Genomic DNA, 18,462 nt, shown 5'->3' with positions numbered 1-18,462 from the left:
GACTTCATTGACTATTTTCTTTTCTGATTGATCCTGATTGAAAATAAATAAAACATGCACTTGGAACTGGGTGCAAATTGGTGTCACAAGCTTTTGGTTATGTTGATCATTCTCTCTGCTCCTTCTTTAGATGACAAGTACTTAAGAAAACATTAACTGACTCAATGGTCTGTATTTAGGAGCACAACTTTATCACAAGGACCTTTTGTCTTGCGTGTAGTTACTGCCCTACCTTAGCCACATTTTCAGCTGGGATTGAATTAAACTAACTGTTCATTATTTATATTTCTGATGTTATCATTGTAGTCAAACTATTTCAGCGTGATTTATGCTCAGCAGTTTGATTCATACCTGCTTTTGATGATTTGCACTTGACAGTTGGTTCTTTCTTTTTTTTTTGGGACCCCTATGTGAGAAGCATACAGAATGCAGCTCTGATCTTTGTTTCCTGCATAGGTCTGACTTCAAGTACAGTATGCTTGAACTGAGCAAATGTTGGCATGTCATATTTCACATGTTCTCCAGCCAGAGTTTTCAACAGTTCTCTGAGAACTACAAAGAATTGACATGCTAGTTTTCTTCCTTGAGTTCAAAGGGAGATATTAAAAATGATCTAGAGTATTAGCTTATAAAATGGAATTTCCTGAAGAAATTAAGTGCTATAAAATATTTTGTCTTTGTAGGGGGTAGGCAGTAAACAACTAGAGGGAAAAACATTGCTGTCTTCTTGTGGCTTACATATTGCATAATGATAACACAAAGAACAAGTTTTGTTTCTGGTTCTTGGATGAAGCATCTCTAGCTGTAAGTAGTCGTGGTTCTCTTCATTCTCCTTTCACTTTTTATTCCGAAAATGCCATCTTAGCCTGCACTTTGATTTTGATACAACTCACAAGCAAGGTCAGGTCATTCTCAAACAAAAGAATTCCAGTGAACACCCTGATGTGCTGCTGTGGGAGCTGGTGCTGCTGGCTTTGCAGGTGACATCTTTCCCTTTGTGTTAACTCCAACCAGTATACTATTAAGGACACTGGCTCCAGGGCAGCTGCTTTTCATCCGAGATGCAAACCAACACCCTGACCACTTGTATTCGTTACAGAACTAGCAGACCTATGCAGCTTTGTTTATAAAACCCATGGTATCTATACAGCGTGTACATTACACTGTGCCATCTCCTTTGGATTCAGCTAGGTGCTTTCCTTTACACAGCTCTGAGCTGTCAAACAATATTGTTTGTACAGTAATAAACTGCTGCTGCGCACTGACACATGCTGGCAAAATTGCACTAAGTGATGCTTTTTCCTTCCCTGCTCTCAGATCCCCATTCAAAAATTCTCATAGACAAGAAAAGCATATTAATTCTCTTGATTTTGGCGAAGTAGTTTATCTTTTCTGTGTGATTTAATATCTTTATTTTTAAAGTTAACCATTTTGTAAAACAAATTTGATTAGGATGTGTGCAGGCTCCACTTCTGTGAAGATATGCTGATATGTACCAGTCGAAGATCAGAGCCAATGAACCAGTAAATAGTAAAAACAGTCCTAGAGGGGACATGGACAATGAATCCATGAAGTCTTTAGGTTATCTTTCTTGCAAATCCAGAATCTGACTGCTGCTGGGTTTGGATTACATTTAGTATGTGCTGTTTGCCACATTTATTGCATTTTAGTCAGCTTCTGCAAGTGAGAACTTCAGAGGGGAGAAACAAGTTTGCCTGTTCTGGACTTCTTTTACAGTAAATAAAAACAGTATTTCAGAGCCCATGTTCCAGGGAGATGCTAGAAAATTCCTCCAATCTGGCTGTGATAGACTGATCTTTATGCAGTTATCATGATGCTGCAGGTCCAGGTGACTACCAACTGGATTGACTGTAGAGACAGGGTATGTAGGCTTGTATCACATGTGAGTTTGACCTGGATTTACCTTTTTTTTTTTTTCATTTGCTTTCCACAATTTCAAGCTAAAAACTCTTGCATTTTATCACGTAGAGTGAAAAATAAAGCACTGAAAAAAAATAAGTGACTCAAAAGAAGATAGGAGTTGCATTTTTATTCTGCTTTCGATTTACAGATAAATTAACACAGTGCAAGCTTCTATGGAGCGCAGTAACATATGCCGATGAGGGAGCAAAGCTGATAAATGTGAGGTTTTCCTGTTGAACCCTGCAAGTAAACTGCTGCTGATTGGATGTGTTGCACAAAGATTACTGCTGTGGTCTTTTTGAGCGCTGGGACTCATAGACATTGTCAACACTAGTATGCTGAGACACCATTTTGATCTTTGTTGCTGATTTTGTTGCTGTGATAAGATGCTAGCTGCTGTCTTGTTTGCTTCCTGAATGACTCGCTCCTGGTTTGGATGAAAGTTTTTTTTTTTTTTTTTTAATCTTCAGATTATACTTTTGAATCTTATTTTTTTGAACTACCTGTTCCGTTCCCTTGAGGAGATAGGAACATGTGCAAGTGTATTACACTGCAGACTTCATTTAAAAGAAAGGCTACAATAGCTCATATTCCTATCATGAAGAGTTTTTCTGACCATGATTTCAGCTTCTATAGGACATTCTTCCCTCTGTTAATTTTCTTACATAAAGAAAAATAGAGGAGAGATGTGCATGCAAATGATTCTTCTCAAAGATGAGCTACTGGAGATGTAGCTTCCTAGATATAAGAGGAACAGGGCAAAGTATGGCTGTGGCTGTCCCATACCTCACCTTGATAAAGGGCTTTTGAGCAGGTTGCTTGCATCAAAGAATCTCCTACTTTCTTGACATGAAATACTCTTTGGACAAGAGGTCAACCAGACCAGCAGTGAGATTTCTCCAAGTGTGTAGGGTATGATCAGGAAGTGAATGTAAATGGGATAATGGTTTGCTATACACTCATGGTTTTAGGAGGACAGTATTATCAGATTGCTGAGGTTGTGGCTATTTGCTTGTGGCTCATTAGTCTGGTTTCCCAAGTTGACTTTTCCCCCCAAGTAAGTGTGCACATGCTTTCCAAACTGTGCTTGTTTAGAAATGTTGCTTATTGCTAAGCATATAAAATAAGTAATTTCCCACATATATTCTAAATAGTTAATTCTTAAAGCGGATAGTATTTTGTGTTTTTATTTTGCACTTATCATTTTGGCTGGGGAAAAAGATAATGATTTGCTTTATTATTTCACATATTAATTTAATTTACTCTGCTGTTCAAGGGAGAAAGTACTGAAATCTTCTTCCCTGAAGCCTTTTTCCCTTCTTGAATTTAAGTATCAGAAGGTTTACCCATTAGTGAATCTTAAACATAAATGTGGATGATGACCTGGTATCTTGCAAATGTATCATCAAATGGACTATGTTGTCCATCAAGGATTCTCATCACACTCACTCCAGTCATAGAGAAGAACAGCACTGGCCACTGGCATTAAGCATGTGAGTCATTCCCTTCATGCTTTATTTCTGATCTTGGTTATGGCTCATACAGAGTTTTCAAGGTCTTTCTTTCTTTCAAGAACCTCCTTCCCATCTTCCTGCTGCTGTTATCCTCAGTTTGTGACCAGAAGATTTTCTGGGCATTACAAGATCCCTTTCCCTTCTCCCCTCCCACTTTTTTTTTTTTTTTTTTTTTTACGCTTACATGACTTCATTAGAATAACATATTCAAAAGCTAGTAAACGTATCTGTGGTGGAGCTGTGCTGAGCTTACTCGCTCTTCAAGCCGCTGTATGCTGGCCATTATATTTCAAGATGTTTTTGTTCTCTGAAAGAGACCACAACTTGGGTGAGGCTCAGAATTGCAGACAAACTTTGTCTCAGAGATTCTAGCTGTATTTCTTTTCTTTGTACCTTGTATCTAACAGAAAGTGACACCAAGCTCTGAGTGGGCCTGGGATGGTGTGAGTAGCTACTGCCGAGACAGCTGAGCAAGCTCCTTGTAAGGCAATAAGGGAGTGAACCACTTCTACCTGGAGGTGCCTGCTTCTTTCTCGGGCATCATGCTACTAGCCAGGCTATGTAGTACAGGTGTGTAGGATGACATACATACCCTGGAGACAGGATTCATGTTCTTCTAAGAGTAGAAGTAAGTCTGTTGAGTTTGTTTGGCTTGTTTTATGATTTATTTCATTACTTTTGTTTGGCAGTGCTACTCTTTGCCAATGGGGAAGAATCATTCTACAACACTTCCTTCTTCCAGCCAGGAAATATACTTTGGAGCACTTTGCTTCTCCTAACTGTCATGTTTTGTTATCTTGTTCTGCTTTTTTAACTCTCCTCTCATCCCCAAAGGAAATAAAGGACTCCAGCCATGTCAGCAAGTCCCTCAAACTTTCAGATGTTTCCTTAAGGGAATTATTTTCCAACTTAATACAGAAATCCTGGACAAACACTCTTTTAGCTTTCCCTCATGCTCCTTTCCCCCACAGCTAGATGTGCCTTTCTTCAGGTGGAAGTGGTTATCTTCTTATCTTGGGTTGCTCTTAGCTGTCTGTAAAAGGGTGACCAGTTCCCTCATTATCAACTGAGAAAGTACCGAGAAGAGAAATGATTTCTGATTTCTTCCATTTTCTCCTTTGCTCTCTACTTGGCGATGTGGCAGACATCTTGCCTCTGTTCTGGTACTCTTTTCTTACTGCCAGAGGAAGACAACTATGACCCATTAGACTGACCAGGAAAAAATAGATTTATAGCTGCTATACCAATATCACTCCAGAAAGGGAGTATCTAGAATGTAGCTATTACATATCTATTATATATTTCATGTATCTAGCATCTGTTTTTGAGTTTCCTTACTTAGCTCACAAGCCTTACCCTCAGTCTTCATGTTCTCCACGTAGAAAGTTACTAGATTTGAGTATTGTGTGTGGTGAAATGAAAGATACTTTACCTATATAATTCCCATTTCATTGGTTTTAGGAAGAAAATATGAATATCTCTTCATTTAAAATATGGCTATATAATTTTAGCTCATGTTACTTTCCAGTGAAGGCTGGTTGAAAACTTTGTATGCAGTATTGGAAGGTGAGATATAGAAAGAGCAGGAAATAAAAAGCATGTGCTAAAATGATGTGTTTGTATGAAGTGAAAGCTTTTTTAATGTTATATTGCACTTTATAACAGAGTGGCTGTGGTTACACTATAATTAAAATGTAATTACATTGTCTTTATGGTTCTGGTTGCTTGCAATTAACATTAATGCATATGAGGAAGTAAACTGTATGTCTGAATTGCTTATTAGTACCCTGTAGGACTGGAGCCTATATACATACATGGAAGTTTACTCACCAAATATTTTCATTGGCTGTCACTAAGTGACTCATGACTAATGGTATGAATTGATGTTTGTAGGCAGCAACACTGAGGTTCTAAAATCAACATGAAGTTAAATGCACTAACCACTTAAGATTTACCTGTTGCAATTGCCCCAATTTGCTTTGATATTTTGCTTTTTTTTTTCCTCACTTTGTTTCTTCTTCTTCTCCCCCTCCCCCCCCCCCCTGATCTTTTTATAAAAAGTGATGGGTCGCCGGACTCCTTTTTCCCCTGTCATTCTTAAAAGAAATGTACCTCGATGAGCATCGTTGTAATAAGATACGTCACACAGGTAGCTGGAGTCTTTAAGGGAAGGAAAAGAAATGTTATTCTCTAAAAGCAAGACAACTTTATCCTTCACTTTAAAACCTTTCTGCTCATTACCAATGTAAATGAAAAGCTCAGTATAATGAATGAATATCAGAATTAAGTTTCTATAGATTAGATGCATGACAGACTGCAGTGCTTCTGAAAGTCTATGGTGGCAGTGGCCTTGAACTAAGGAAAATTTACATGACCAACCATTATAATCAATCCAATCTGTATTTTAGATATTCCCTAAATAAATATAAATGTGACAAATGAAAATGGCTATCCTGTACAGGTCAATGAGTTGTGCTTCAAGAGGATCGTAAATACATACTGATGCATAGACTACTGAAAATGAAATGGTGAAATGGGAGCTTGGAATCTTATATATGTATATATATATATGTATATATATATATAGTATTCTGCTAATTATAGATCCTGTTAAGATACTTAAAATTATTTTGTTGGCAGACAAGTCTTCGTAATGAGGAAAATTGTATCACATGTGTGGTCAGTACTGTGGTTATGTATGGTGAATGGTCAGGCAAAAGTGAAGCTCAAAGAAGCGTTCACAATCATTTTTTCACAGCAGAGCAAGGATTTACCATCTATGGGGTTTTGGTTTTTTTTCCCTTGTGGGGGAGGTATGAAGAGTGGAGGGCATCAGTAACAGCAATACACCCTCTGAAACTTTCCACCAGTCTTCTCTGCGACTCTGAGCAGAAGATTCCTTGGCTATCTAAAGCATCTTCATGAGACTATGTCAGTGGTTTATGGACTGGTTCAGCCCAGTTCCACAACTAGCGGAATATGACAGACTAGCAAGAACTTCAGGCGTTTTCCTTCTGGAGTGGCAGCTGGAAGCCAGCAGGGAAACTTTGATCCATCTCGTCTGCTATTAGACATCAGTGTTTGGCAATGGAATCCCTTTTCACATCTGAGGTCCTTCTATGGCCCACCATGACCCTGAGGGGGTGACAGGAAAGTTCAAAGGGGCTCTCAAAATGTTTTTACAGTGAAAGAACAGCTGACTACCTTTCCTTTCCAACAGTTACAGTAATTATAGCCACTGCTGTTCATTTCCTTGCATGAAAAGAGCCAAGGAGTTTCCTGCAACAAAGGTATCAAACTGCTCTCTGACTATAACAAGAATTTGTTTCTTCACGGGAAGAGAAGGGTTGTAATAAGGGGTTATACTGAGTCACATGAACCTGAAGGAAAAGTGAAGTGCGAGGATCTCATTCTTCATTGTTCCACCACCATCTTCACAACTACAAAAGCATCATGTAGAGGTACAATGCTTCCTAATGACACCAGTGACCTTTTATCTCCTCTATGTGTAGGAGACAAAGAGCCCCAAAATTTGAACTTTTCTTGATTTGTTACAGTTCTAATTCTTCAACACAAGTCATGTTCTGTTTTCTGAGATGAGCTTTTAGGCTTAAATACACATTTAAAATTCAAGAAGGTTTTTTTTTTTTTTTAATGTCAGAAAATGAAGAGTATTTGTAGATATTTTCTGTTTGTCCAAGTTCCCCACCATAATTGAGTAGACAGGATACTTCCTTCCTTCCCTAAAACCAATAGGCTTTATTGTGCAGTCCTTCCCGCAAAGAGTTAATTGAAGCAAATAAAGTTCTTAAATTGTTAATAATCCTCCCAATTTGATCTTGTTCTTTTTCCCCCTCAAGCAGTAAGAGGATAAGTGCGAGTGATAGCCAGATTTATAAATTATTTCTTGCGAGCTGAATGCTTTAAAAAGGAATATAAAAATCTGCTATGTGTCAGGCGATCCATGGAGGCATTAGCAAGCGTGGCTGATTCTCAGTCCCCTGAAAGCAGGAGTGATAATTTGTAAATCTAGGAACTGTACGTGGAGAATGGTAATTTGTCATTAGTAAGATTAACATGATCAAGGGAATAGAATAGATTATTTATATGTAAAATACAGAAGATCATTGATGCAGCAGTGATGAATAAATACATTTTGATAAAATTAAGTCAATATTTTTGGGAATCAATACAAGAGTTTTTAGCTGTCACATAGCACTGCAGCTTATCTTTGATGTTGTATGAAATGTATTGGCTATTTGAAAATGGTTATACAGATGAATTTTTGGCTTGGGCTTCTTTGTTAAATCTACCTGTAGAGCAATTCTTTTCAAACACTGTGCATTTGGCATGAATTACTTTTCTTAGTTCCTTTAGAATGAAATACCACTTAAGATGTAGAGTATATGAGCACTCATATACTATTTAAAGGAACATGACATTTTTATTATTTCAGTTTCATATTCTAGTTAATTTTTTTTTGTTCAAATAGATTTGCCATCTTGCAGAGAGAAACTATCACAAATAATTTAATACATTTTCATCATGTTTTCATTGCTGACTGAATTACAGTTGCTGCTATGGTTCATTTACTTATACAAACTGTTCTTGTGCTCACAGTGTTGTTCAAAAATTCAACATTATCAGGTGAAAAAAAATGCATGATGATAGGAAGCCATTATCCTGACCACTAAGCAATACAGAATGAAATATCATTTGGCAAGTTCTTAACTCTGATTTTCAAATATGCCATTTGCATTGGCTTGTAACTACCTACAATAAGTGATTACAACCTTTTTGAAAAAAAAAGAAATTCTGAAAGCTTCATTAAACTATACTATCATAGCGTTTAAAGAATTTAAAGCAAATTACTTAAGGAATATTGCTCAAAGCAAGTGCTGTCCAAGGCAGTGACTTCTGTGGGTGACTGAGCACTGAAGCAAAGCTATGAGACTTGCTAAAGTAGACACTGATTATTTGCAAGAAGATTCTTTTGCCACAGATGTTCTTGACAAAAGCAGTCCTTGATCTCACTGATGTGAATATCTGCAGTGCTACATATGTGTAGACCCAGGGAGTTCAGTGAGATTGTTCATGTGCATATAATTACTTGTGTGCCTGCATGTCCAAAGCTCAGGGCACTGGAGAGATTTAATCATTAAAAGGTGAAATGTAGGCATTTTTGTTATACTTTATTATACTGTGAAAAATCACAAGTCAGCCTTAGTTACAGGATTACTCTTCTCACAGAATAGGATATCCAAGAAAATAAAATGAACCAGAAGACAGCATTGTTTTGCAGTAATATAAGCTTTGAACATTCTCCGCCGTAGGTTGCTCAGACTTCCATTGACATCATGAGAGGACTGTGTTTAGGTGAATAATTTTTTTGGCAAGGGCAAACAAATGAATAAATGCTCAAGGGAGAGCTAAACTAAAGGAGGAGGCAGACAGAATTCCTGAACTCTTGCATATAAGGTTATGATTTCACACACAACCAGAGCATTTCACTTACTTACATGTTTTTTCTTGTAATCAGAACAACTGATTCACAAATTCATTAAGCAGCATTAAGAATCCATTTGCTGTCCAGTTTTTTGGCCACCAAAGGCTCAAAATGTCTCCTTTTGTACTAATTTGAAGAAAGAATTTAAAGGGAAATGGATGCATGGATGTACAGAAAGATATATGTAAAAAGAGTGTATTTGAACCACCACCCCATAGAGCAAAGCTCAGTAAAAATGTAATGGTAACAACAATAACTTTCTATTACCAGCTTTATCAATTTGATCATGGAAGCCTGCTCATATAGACATTTCTCTTATCCTACTCCAAAAAGGACCTTAAATTCTTCAGTGGCCAGATAGACAAATCTCTCTGTAACATTGCTTGATCTAAACTTTTTGGAATTGTGAGTTCAGGGAAAGTTCCAAGGGTTCTAGTTTTATCCTGATAATGAATTTCAAAATTGTTTGAAATATTAAAAATTCCTCACTTCTTGGCCCCTCCCTTGTCCCTCCAGAAAAAAGTAAATAAATAGATAGTTCAAAAACAAGCACTTGAAATGGAAATTTATAGTGAAAAATGTAGACTAATGCATTCTCCATTCCCATCTGTCAAAATATTGCTTTGGAAATTTTTTTACCTTAGAAAGTCCTGAGAGACAAACAACTCTTGACTGGCAGCAAAGCCACAATCAAACATGATCTTTGCTAAATTACCTGTACAGATTGCTTGAATGTATTTGTTTACAAACAGTAATATTTCTGACAAATTCTGACTGAGTTTAAGCATGGAATTTAGCTGTGTTTTTCCATAAGTTGCATTCATTCTTAAGGATAACTTCTGCAACTACTTAACTTCAGCAGTCAGAAAAAACAGAGGTTTTATTTTGGTGCATGACATGCATAAGCTATGTAGGTAAAGGTAATAAATATATATGTTTTTAATAATTAATGAAAAAAAGATTTCTTAGTGTCATACCGGCAGAGAAAATGTTGTTTATGCATTTCTAATAGAGACTGTCTGTAGTCCTCTCCTCTTCCTTATTTAACAGTTTTATCAGATCTTCCTCCTTTAAGTCAACCTGATATAATTAGTGAAGGAGTAAAATTTAAATAAAGTCACCAAAGGGGAAGAAAGATACAGGCACGACTTAATTTCTGACTGGCCATTGATACTTGTCACAGTTTTGTTTTGCCCTGTAAAGGATGCTTGTCTCTGCCTTGGTTGTGATGTGTTGGTCATCTCCCCTTTTCTATCAGGATATGCTCAGCTGATACAGATTAATTGGGTATTGGTTGTAAGAGCTTCCTCTGTAAGTCTGGATAAAAGTATTGGTTAATGAGAGGGTTTGGACAGTAGTAAATCAGGGATGAGTGTTTAGGAGATGCGCAAAATCCTGTAAAAGGATCTTACAAGAAGGAGGTGGTGCGAGGACCATGAAGTCAAAAGGGCAAATCAGACTCATGGTAGAGCTCAGACATTTTAAGATGTGTCTATGTTAAAATCTGTTGTATAGTAAAAACTATACAATCTGGCTTTAACTGACTTATCACTGGTGCTAGAAGAAATTTGTTGGTGTCACAAGGCTCTATGGAGTCCAGGTCAGTTTAACATGACTTGGGGTAATTTAGTATTTTGAGTGTTTCAGCTTCTGTGAGCAGAGAGCTTTTGATATTTGAGATAGTCTGAGCACCTCTACACTTCAACTGTGCTTGTAGTAATACAGCTGAATTTATTCGAGGGATGCCAAAGAATGGCTGTACCGTTGTTTAATGCACCCAAAGGAAATATGATACACTGTAGTTTATTTGCTATCATTTTGTTGAATTTAATTTAGCAGGAGATGCTTTAATTGTCTAAATTTTAGCATCCTATGGTTGGAAGGCAAGCTGCGTTCATTATGGGTGACCAGCATTAGGCCATACCATGCAAAAGTGCGATGGAGCAGTAAGATTGGTATTTCTGTGCATAGAGAAGGGAGTCTGAAGTAAATCTTGTGTTGTGGACAGAGTATGGTGCTCTGTGTTATTGGGATAGGTAAATACTCTCTTTGTGGCAAAGTCCAGTCACACCTTTCCTTTTGCTCTGCTTCCAGGACTATTGGCTTTTCCTGTAAGGCAATATGCTGGGACTGCACAGGCTAACCTCACTTTGCAGTTAAGCAAACATGGACTTCTGTGAGTCTTGAACTCTGCAGGAAGCACACTTAGCTTACGGAGGATCATGTGATACTTCTCTGGCTTCAGAGGAAGATGCAATTTTTGCTTTCTGTTTCGTATTATAACAGACTCAAAATTTCAAATCAAGGCACCACCAAACCTACTGAGTACCACCTGGCTCATGTCAAATCCATGTCACACCCCAAGTTTTATATGGTTTAGGAAAAATAAAAACATAAATTGAATGAGAATGACTTGAAAGGCTGAACTTCAGTGAACTTCAGGGCAAACTGAAGCTGAGCTGCAAACATCTGTGAAATTTGAAACCAAATGGATTTTGCCTGATTTCTTTTCAGGCTCATGAATTTTGAAAAGATTCATCTCATAGTATCACCAGTTTTTATAGTTTTGTCATGAAACTTGCCCTAACTAGTCTTTTCTTTAAAATTTTCATTCTAGAAATCAAGTGACCATGGGAGAATCTCATCCTTCATTTAAAAGAGAGAAATTCCATGGCGTGGTAATAGCTTGAACATGTGCCCAGTTATACCAACAGCTCAAAACCAAAGGTGAATCTGGAGATTCCAGAATACAGCTTTGTATTTCAGGGTCTTTTTGAGACCCTGCACTTCTAGACTTTAGCCCAAGAACATTATGACCCACCTCCACCTTATTGTTACTGTGCTTCAAAAAGTAACTTCAAAGCAGTGCACTAGATTTGGGTATCAGCAAGTCTGGCTCCAGATCTGACAGCTGTGGCAATTTTGCTGCAACCCTACATCCCTATGTCATGTGGGTTTTGTGTAATGAGTGAGCCAAAATCTAGAGAAGTGTGTAAGTCTCATAACTCAGACCCACTGTCAGTAATCTAACCCCTTGTAACCCCCAAGTTTATTTTAATAGTATTATTTTTTCCTTTGAAGACTGGGATTAAAAGTCATGTTTTCATACTATTTAATTTTGGAGAAATAATAACGTGAATAGTTGAGAATTGGTTGCCTTTTCTAAATGAAGCCAACAGTTACCAGAAATATTATTAAAACTAAAGACCAACTAATCAGATGTTATGTTGTACAATACTAGGCCAATTTATCTAGAAAGTGTAAAACTACAAGAATGTTATGGGAAAAGATCTCCTAGCACTATAAAAGATGACAAAATTATTGTTTCAAGAAGAATACAATGTATGTAGTATTTGGTATAGTTAATAGCAACCCTTCTTAATTTCGAATTGTATAAGAATTTCTCTTTTCAGGAGACTTGTTTTAAGAATTTAATAGGGATAGCACTCACTGCACTGAGGTATGCCATCCAGAGGGACCTGAACATGCTTGGAAAGTGGGCACATGAGACTTATGAGATTTAATGAGGCCAAGTGCGAGGTGCTGCACTTGGGTCAAGGAAATCCCAGATATGAATTTAGGCTGGAGAAGAACTCATTGAGAGCTGCCCTGTGTAGAAGGACCTTTGGGTTCTGACTGACAAAAGGCTGGACATGAACCAGCAGTATGCACTTGCAGCCTGGAAGGCTAACTGTATCCTGGGCTGCATCAACAGAGAGATAGCCAGCAGGGAGAGGGAAGTGATTATCCACCTCTGCTCTGCCTTTGTAAGGCCCCACCTGGAGTACTGTGTCCAGGCCTGGGGCCCCCAGTATGGGAAGGATGTGGAGCTGTTGGAACGGGTCCAGAAGAGGGCTACAAAGATGATCAAAGGGCTGGGGAACCTCTCCACTGAAGAAAGATTGAGGGATTTGGGCTTGTTTAGCTTGGAGAAGAGAAGGCTCCAGTGAGACATCATTGTGGCCTTCCAGTACTTGAAGAGAGCTTACAAACAGGAGGGGGAATGACAACTTACATGGTCTGATGTCAGGAAAAAGGGGAATAACTTTAAACTAAAAGAGAGTAGATTGATGAGATGTTAGAAAGAATTTTTTTACTCAGAAGTTAATACCTCATCTCTGAAGCTACTCAAGGCCAGGTTGGATGAAATCCTGATCTAGGATCTAGTGCTTGGCAACCCTGCCCATATCATGGGGTTGGAACTGAACTAGATAATCTTTAAGGTCCTCTACAACCTAAGCCACTCTGTGATCCTATAACTAATCCATAGCTTAGATGAAATATTTAATTTGTATTAGCCATGTAGGAATGACACCTCAGATTTAAACCAGTCTCTCATCTATGTTTCAACTGTTTTGAGAGTAATATCTCAATGCCTAGTATGCAAAAACAAACAAACAAAAAAAACAAACAAAAAAAAGCTTCTGCAAACCTAAGAATGAGTAAATTAAAGCTTCCTGAGATAAAAGAATATTTTCCCCACAGTACAATTATAGCTGGAAATAATTGGGCTGAAAATGTGGAGTCCAAATTGCTCAAGCTTATAAATACACTCTATAAGTCACTGTTTAAGGTTCCTTCTCTTCTCTGGGAAATGTTGATAACCTGCATTTTGGAAAATCACACCAAATAGGTATGCTAAAGGCTACTTTGCATGTAACATCTCTTTGCTCTATATAGTATACACTATACCAGAAGTCTTACAACAGAAATAGCGACAGTTATCTTTTAGTAAGTATTTAATTTCTTCTTATTTAATGTCTGTGGAAAACTCCTAGCATGTTAAAACGTACTGGAAAACAAACATGTATGTGGTATATATGGTTTAAATTGATCTCTCTATCTCCATAAATCAGAAATGACAAGTAATCTAAGAAAGACTGCAAATGATTAAATTACAAACCTTTTCACACTGAGGTATTTAATCATAAAGTGTGATATAGTTTTAAATGCAAACAAATCATGTTAGGGTTATTGGGTATATGCTTTAGATAATGTTCCTATATCATTTCCTCTTTAGAATACAGGGATATGAGGTTGAAATTCTGTATCGTGTGCAGTTTAAAGACAAATTACACATAGATGAGGTTACATTTAATTACCTGGAATAGCTTTGTATGTTGAGTGAAAAACACAGTTTTCATCAACACCATATTAATTATTGCTGCCGAAAGCTGTAATTGACTACTGTGTTTTTCGGCTCATGAGTCAATGGTGACTAAATGTTTACTTTACTGCTCCTAATTGCCAGAAATGCAGCACTCATTTTTCCCTGGAAAATCTGTGGTCTAAGTTTTGGTCTTGTTTTCATGAATATAACCTGACAATTATTTACATGTATATGTTGAAAGTGGAGTTTGGATTCAAAGTTCCTGGCAAAAATGCTAAATTAGAAATACTAGATGCCTCAGCATCCAATATGGAGACAAAGTAAGTGCTTTGTCAGTACTGTCCCCCATGCTGGCTCTATTCATCTATGTTGCTCTGTTGGAAGATCCTCCTGGTAAAGACACCAGCGTATCTTATCATTTCTGTGAATCAAATTTCCAAGAGAGTATGGTGTACATGAAGATGATTGGGAGTAGCATTAGGACTTTCTGCCACAGTGGTAGATTTGGAGACAAGAAAACCCTGGAAAAAAGGTCAGAGGTGGAATCTGATGTTAGTAGTTCACAGACTCTTCTTCACCTTAGCAAGTGACAGGCATAAGACCCTTACACAAAGGAAAAATGCAGAGAAGTAGGCAGCATTTCTGCTTCAGGGAATTTGAGAAACTGCATTGTGGTCTTGATAGCCTTGAGATGGCCTCATTGCAAGGTCTCTTCATTCAGATTCACTCTTCATTCTGTGGAGGACAGAAAAAAATTGCCAGAGGTGGAGAAGATAACAAGAGGAAAGAAGGGTCCAACCTATTTGCAGACCTGAAAGATTAGCTGTTGGGCAACAGGAAAGGAGTTATTCTGTCTGTCTGTCTAACCTATTCTTCTCCCTCTGTCCTGTGATTTACTGACCATGACAATGACTACTGACCCAATATGAAATGTTATTATAATGCCTGAGGCCTGGTTACATTTATCTCCACATGATTTGCAGGATTCTTGGGATCTCCCTCAAGAGGGAAGGCAGTTAATTTTTCTTCTAAAACATTCCTTCCACAGATCTTCTCAGAAACCTGTTAGGACTCTTAATACTTCTGGAATAGGCATTTTGAGTATGGAGGGAATGAGTCCTTGCTTTCAGCAAACTCCCAGTTATAGCTGAGGAAGAGATTTTTGGCACAATGTCACTTGTGCCAGTTTTTTGGCAGCTGCCCAGTGCTAAAAATGTAGTTCAGACATAGGTTTCCTTTCTGTACATGTGAATGTAGAGTAGAGATTTGGGAGAGCAAACAGTTTTGTGTTGTCTAGGTGCCTATAATTGCTGAGCACCACTAAGTATAATAACATGATGTATAAAATAATACAATAATTAATCAAGTAACACACGTTTAAAGAAACGTAACAGTTTAAATGAAGTGAGGTGTAAATAAAACTTTATGGAGTTAAAGCAAATAAATTTTACCAAGTTTTGTCAAGCATGTGCATACTTACTGTACACAAAAATAAAAAATCTTGCTGCATGTGTTCTCTTGTTATGTGAATTTAACTGTGATTTTTACTTTTTGGAACCAGTTTTCAGTAATGACTGCTTTCCTCAGTATTGCAAATTTAAACCTCTTGTATAAAATTTCATTCATATTATCAAGTTCTAAATCTTTTTCCTCACTATTTTTAATGTGCCTTGTATCATCAAGGTTTTTCTCCTGCTAATGTCAGTAAGCTTTCTTTTCATGGATTTGTGTCACTTTGCTCATTTTCTGTTACAGGAACCAATCTGTGTTTAGAGACAGATTTTATTCGTTACATCAAGACATCATCATAATGTTCACTACTGCCGTTTTTCCACTTCTTTCTTTTGCCTTTCTGCCTATGCATTTTGGCAATACTTCCGCAGAAAAATAAAAGCATATAAAAAAAAATAAAAATAAAAGCATATCAAAAATAAAAGCAAATTGGGATGCAACGTAGACAAATCTCATCCGGATGTATATGAATTCCCCATGAGCATACTTTTCACTGGGGGGTCTAATACAGGAGGGATGAATATATAGGAAATCCCTGAGTTTACCTCAAATAGTGTCTCTCAAGTACACACACTAATTTGCTGCTTTTGTTGTTTCCATATGGTGACCACTGATTTTCACAACTTGTAGAACTTAACTGGTAAATTAGCCTATGAAAAATGGCTACATGAAAAAATGTCTAGTTGTCTACTTGCTGACTTCATGCACATACACACACATGCACTCTTGTCTCTATTATTAGATCTTTAGCTTCTTTTTTTAAAGTCTACTCTAAAAAAAAGGAGTAGTTTCAAAAGAAGAATATCATAGAATGAACTATGGCAAGAATAAGATTTTTTTTTCCACCAGGATAGGTGAAAAACACATGTTCTTGTGCCTAGGTGTCAAACAACTCAGTGAGTTTGAAAGAAATATGTAGAAAATATTAAAATACAAGAGGGATGTGGCTATGTCACTTTACTTAGATTTCAGTTCCTTTCATGTGGCGGCTCAGTAGAAATTCAGATGCTTATGTGTCAACATCCATATTTTGAAACAGTGGTTGTCTTTTGTAGAGTGGAAGAAACGTTCTATTAGATCGAGACTTTTAAACAGAACCACAGTGATTTGACTCTTCATTAGTTCACAATGAGATCTACTGGCCCTCTCACCTTTCTTTAGCTCCATTAGAATGGCAATATATGGCTTACCATGTTGAAAGGTGCATTCTCTGCCAAGTAAATTAAATTCTTATAATAAGAAGCAGAGTAGTCCAGTGGTCGAAAAGCAGGGCTGGCAGCCAGGAACTCCTAAATTTTAATCCCCTCACAACTTATTGAATGACTTCAGGCAAGTTACTTAACCTCTTGGTTTCCACTTCATAAAATCATGATAATAAAAGTGTTTTTCTGAAGAGCAATTAGTTAACGTTCATTCGCTACTCTGGAGAGAAAAATCCAAAGAACCGTAGAGGTGCTAAGACCTGTAAATTCTTAAATTCTAATCATATTGAGGAAACATTATGATTACCATACTTAAGTAAACTGTTAAGACTATAAAAAGTATACAGCGCAAATAATCATTCTACACTTTTGATTCATATCGTCTGTAAGGGGCCTATCCTCAGGGGAAAATGGAACAGTTTAAAAAGCTAGCCCATGTGAGATGCACCACCATCTCTCAACTGCAGCCATGATCTTGTCACGAGGCATGTGGGTTGCTATGCTGTCATATGATTATTTCAAGAGTCAAAGGGTGCTGCTGTGAGTCAAATGGCACCTAAATGTGAGACTGCTGTTTAGATCTCGCATTTTGTTTAGGTTGGATGAGTGCTTGAGGAGAATGAAAAGCAAAAGTTATTATTCCAAGGCTCCAAATGCAATTGATGCCCATTTAAGTAGTTCCAGATCTAGTTTGTATAGACAGAAACATAAAAGTAATTTGTTTTGAGAGAAATATCCACTTCTTCCCAAGCCTTCTCTCTGTTGGAGATCAGCCATCACAAATATGGAGGACATGTTGATCTGAAGATCTGTAATTTATGGAGGAGGGTGGAATACCAGGCAGATCAAACGTCTGGTCGAGTGGCTGTTGTCAAGTGCTCAAACATTTAACTGATCGCACTTGTCAGAAGAGCTGTAGGATAGATCTGAGGGGTGAGTTTGGCCCTTGGTGTTGCTGGTTTTCATCCCATAATTCTGAGAGTGTTCTTTGTGCCTTGTTTACTGCAGAATATGATTAGATTTTAATTTAACAGGCGAGGAATGCATCTTTCATGTGGCAAGTCAGAAGGGCCCCAGAGCTTTATAGTGGAGATGGGGGGATGGGGCTGGCGCTTGTTGTGAAGTGGTAGAGAGCCCTGCTATATTGCTCATCTTAACATTTTGTGTATAAATAGGTCCCGCTAGTCTGAGGCATAATGATTTCAATCATTTGTGCTGTATAAATAAACAGGGCATTGTGAGCTTACTTGTTCAGGAATTGTCCCTGGCTTTAGTTTTGGCCACAGGCTCCCGGAGGCCTGCAACCAATCTAAGCTGGAGGGTTTAAAGAAACAGTCCGTCTCTGATCTGGAGCCACCGGGAGAAGAGGGAGGGTTACTGACTCTAGAGGGAGAAGCAGGAGAGTGAAGATGTTCCTTGGGGTCCTCAGTCATTGGGATGGGGAGCCTGGGAAAACCTTTGGCTGGCCTGCCATGGACGCATGGCCACGAGCTGGCATGAGCTGATGGGAAGCAAAAGGCTTCTTTGTGGTCTTGTGGGACACAGACAGTTTCCAGGGAATGTGATTACTCCTGCTTGACATGGTGTCAGGTGCAGGAGTGCCTGCTGTGTGCTCTGTTCTCAGTGGTGGTAAGCATGAAGCCTCTCTTTGAAATAGGCAAACCAAAAGGTAGACTGAAAAATGCAGTGCTGTCT

At 37.9% G+C, this 18,462-nt stretch overlaps 2 long non-coding RNA genes across 3 annotated transcripts in view; one reads left to right on the top strand and one right to left on the bottom strand.

Annotated features, from left to right (window-relative positions):
* Positions 1-3,969: 3,969 nt before the first annotated feature.
* The window catches only part of LOC121110906, an 87,329-nt gene continuing 72,836 nt past the window's right edge, over positions 3,970-18,462 (top strand). The window contains exon 1 of the long non-coding RNA XR_005860209.2: positions 3,970-4,065. This is a non-coding gene — a long non-coding RNA (uncharacterized LOC121110906). The remainder of the gene's footprint in view (positions 4,066-18,462) is intronic.
* The window catches only part of LOC107053546, a 28,421-nt gene continuing 22,821 nt past the window's right edge, over positions 12,863-18,462 (bottom strand). The window contains exons 6-7 of one of the 2 annotated variants that reach the window (XR_005860208.2): positions 14,662-14,788; positions 12,863-14,574 (exon numbers count right to left, since the gene is read on the bottom strand). This is a non-coding gene — a long non-coding RNA (uncharacterized LOC107053546). Of the gene's footprint in view, positions 14,789-18,462 lie in introns of both variants that reach the window. The other variant, XR_005860207.2, reaches the window with a different exon arrangement.

Source organism: Gallus gallus, chromosome 5 (assembly GCF_016699485.2).
Source record: "Gallus gallus isolate bGalGal1 chromosome 5, bGalGal1.mat.broiler.GRCg7b, whole genome shotgun sequence".
Taxonomy (NCBI): Eukaryota; Metazoa; Chordata; class Aves; order Galliformes; family Phasianidae; genus Gallus; species Gallus gallus.
The sequence above is the reverse complement of the archived record's forward strand: the minus strand, read 5'-3'. Positions and strand labels throughout refer to the sequence as shown.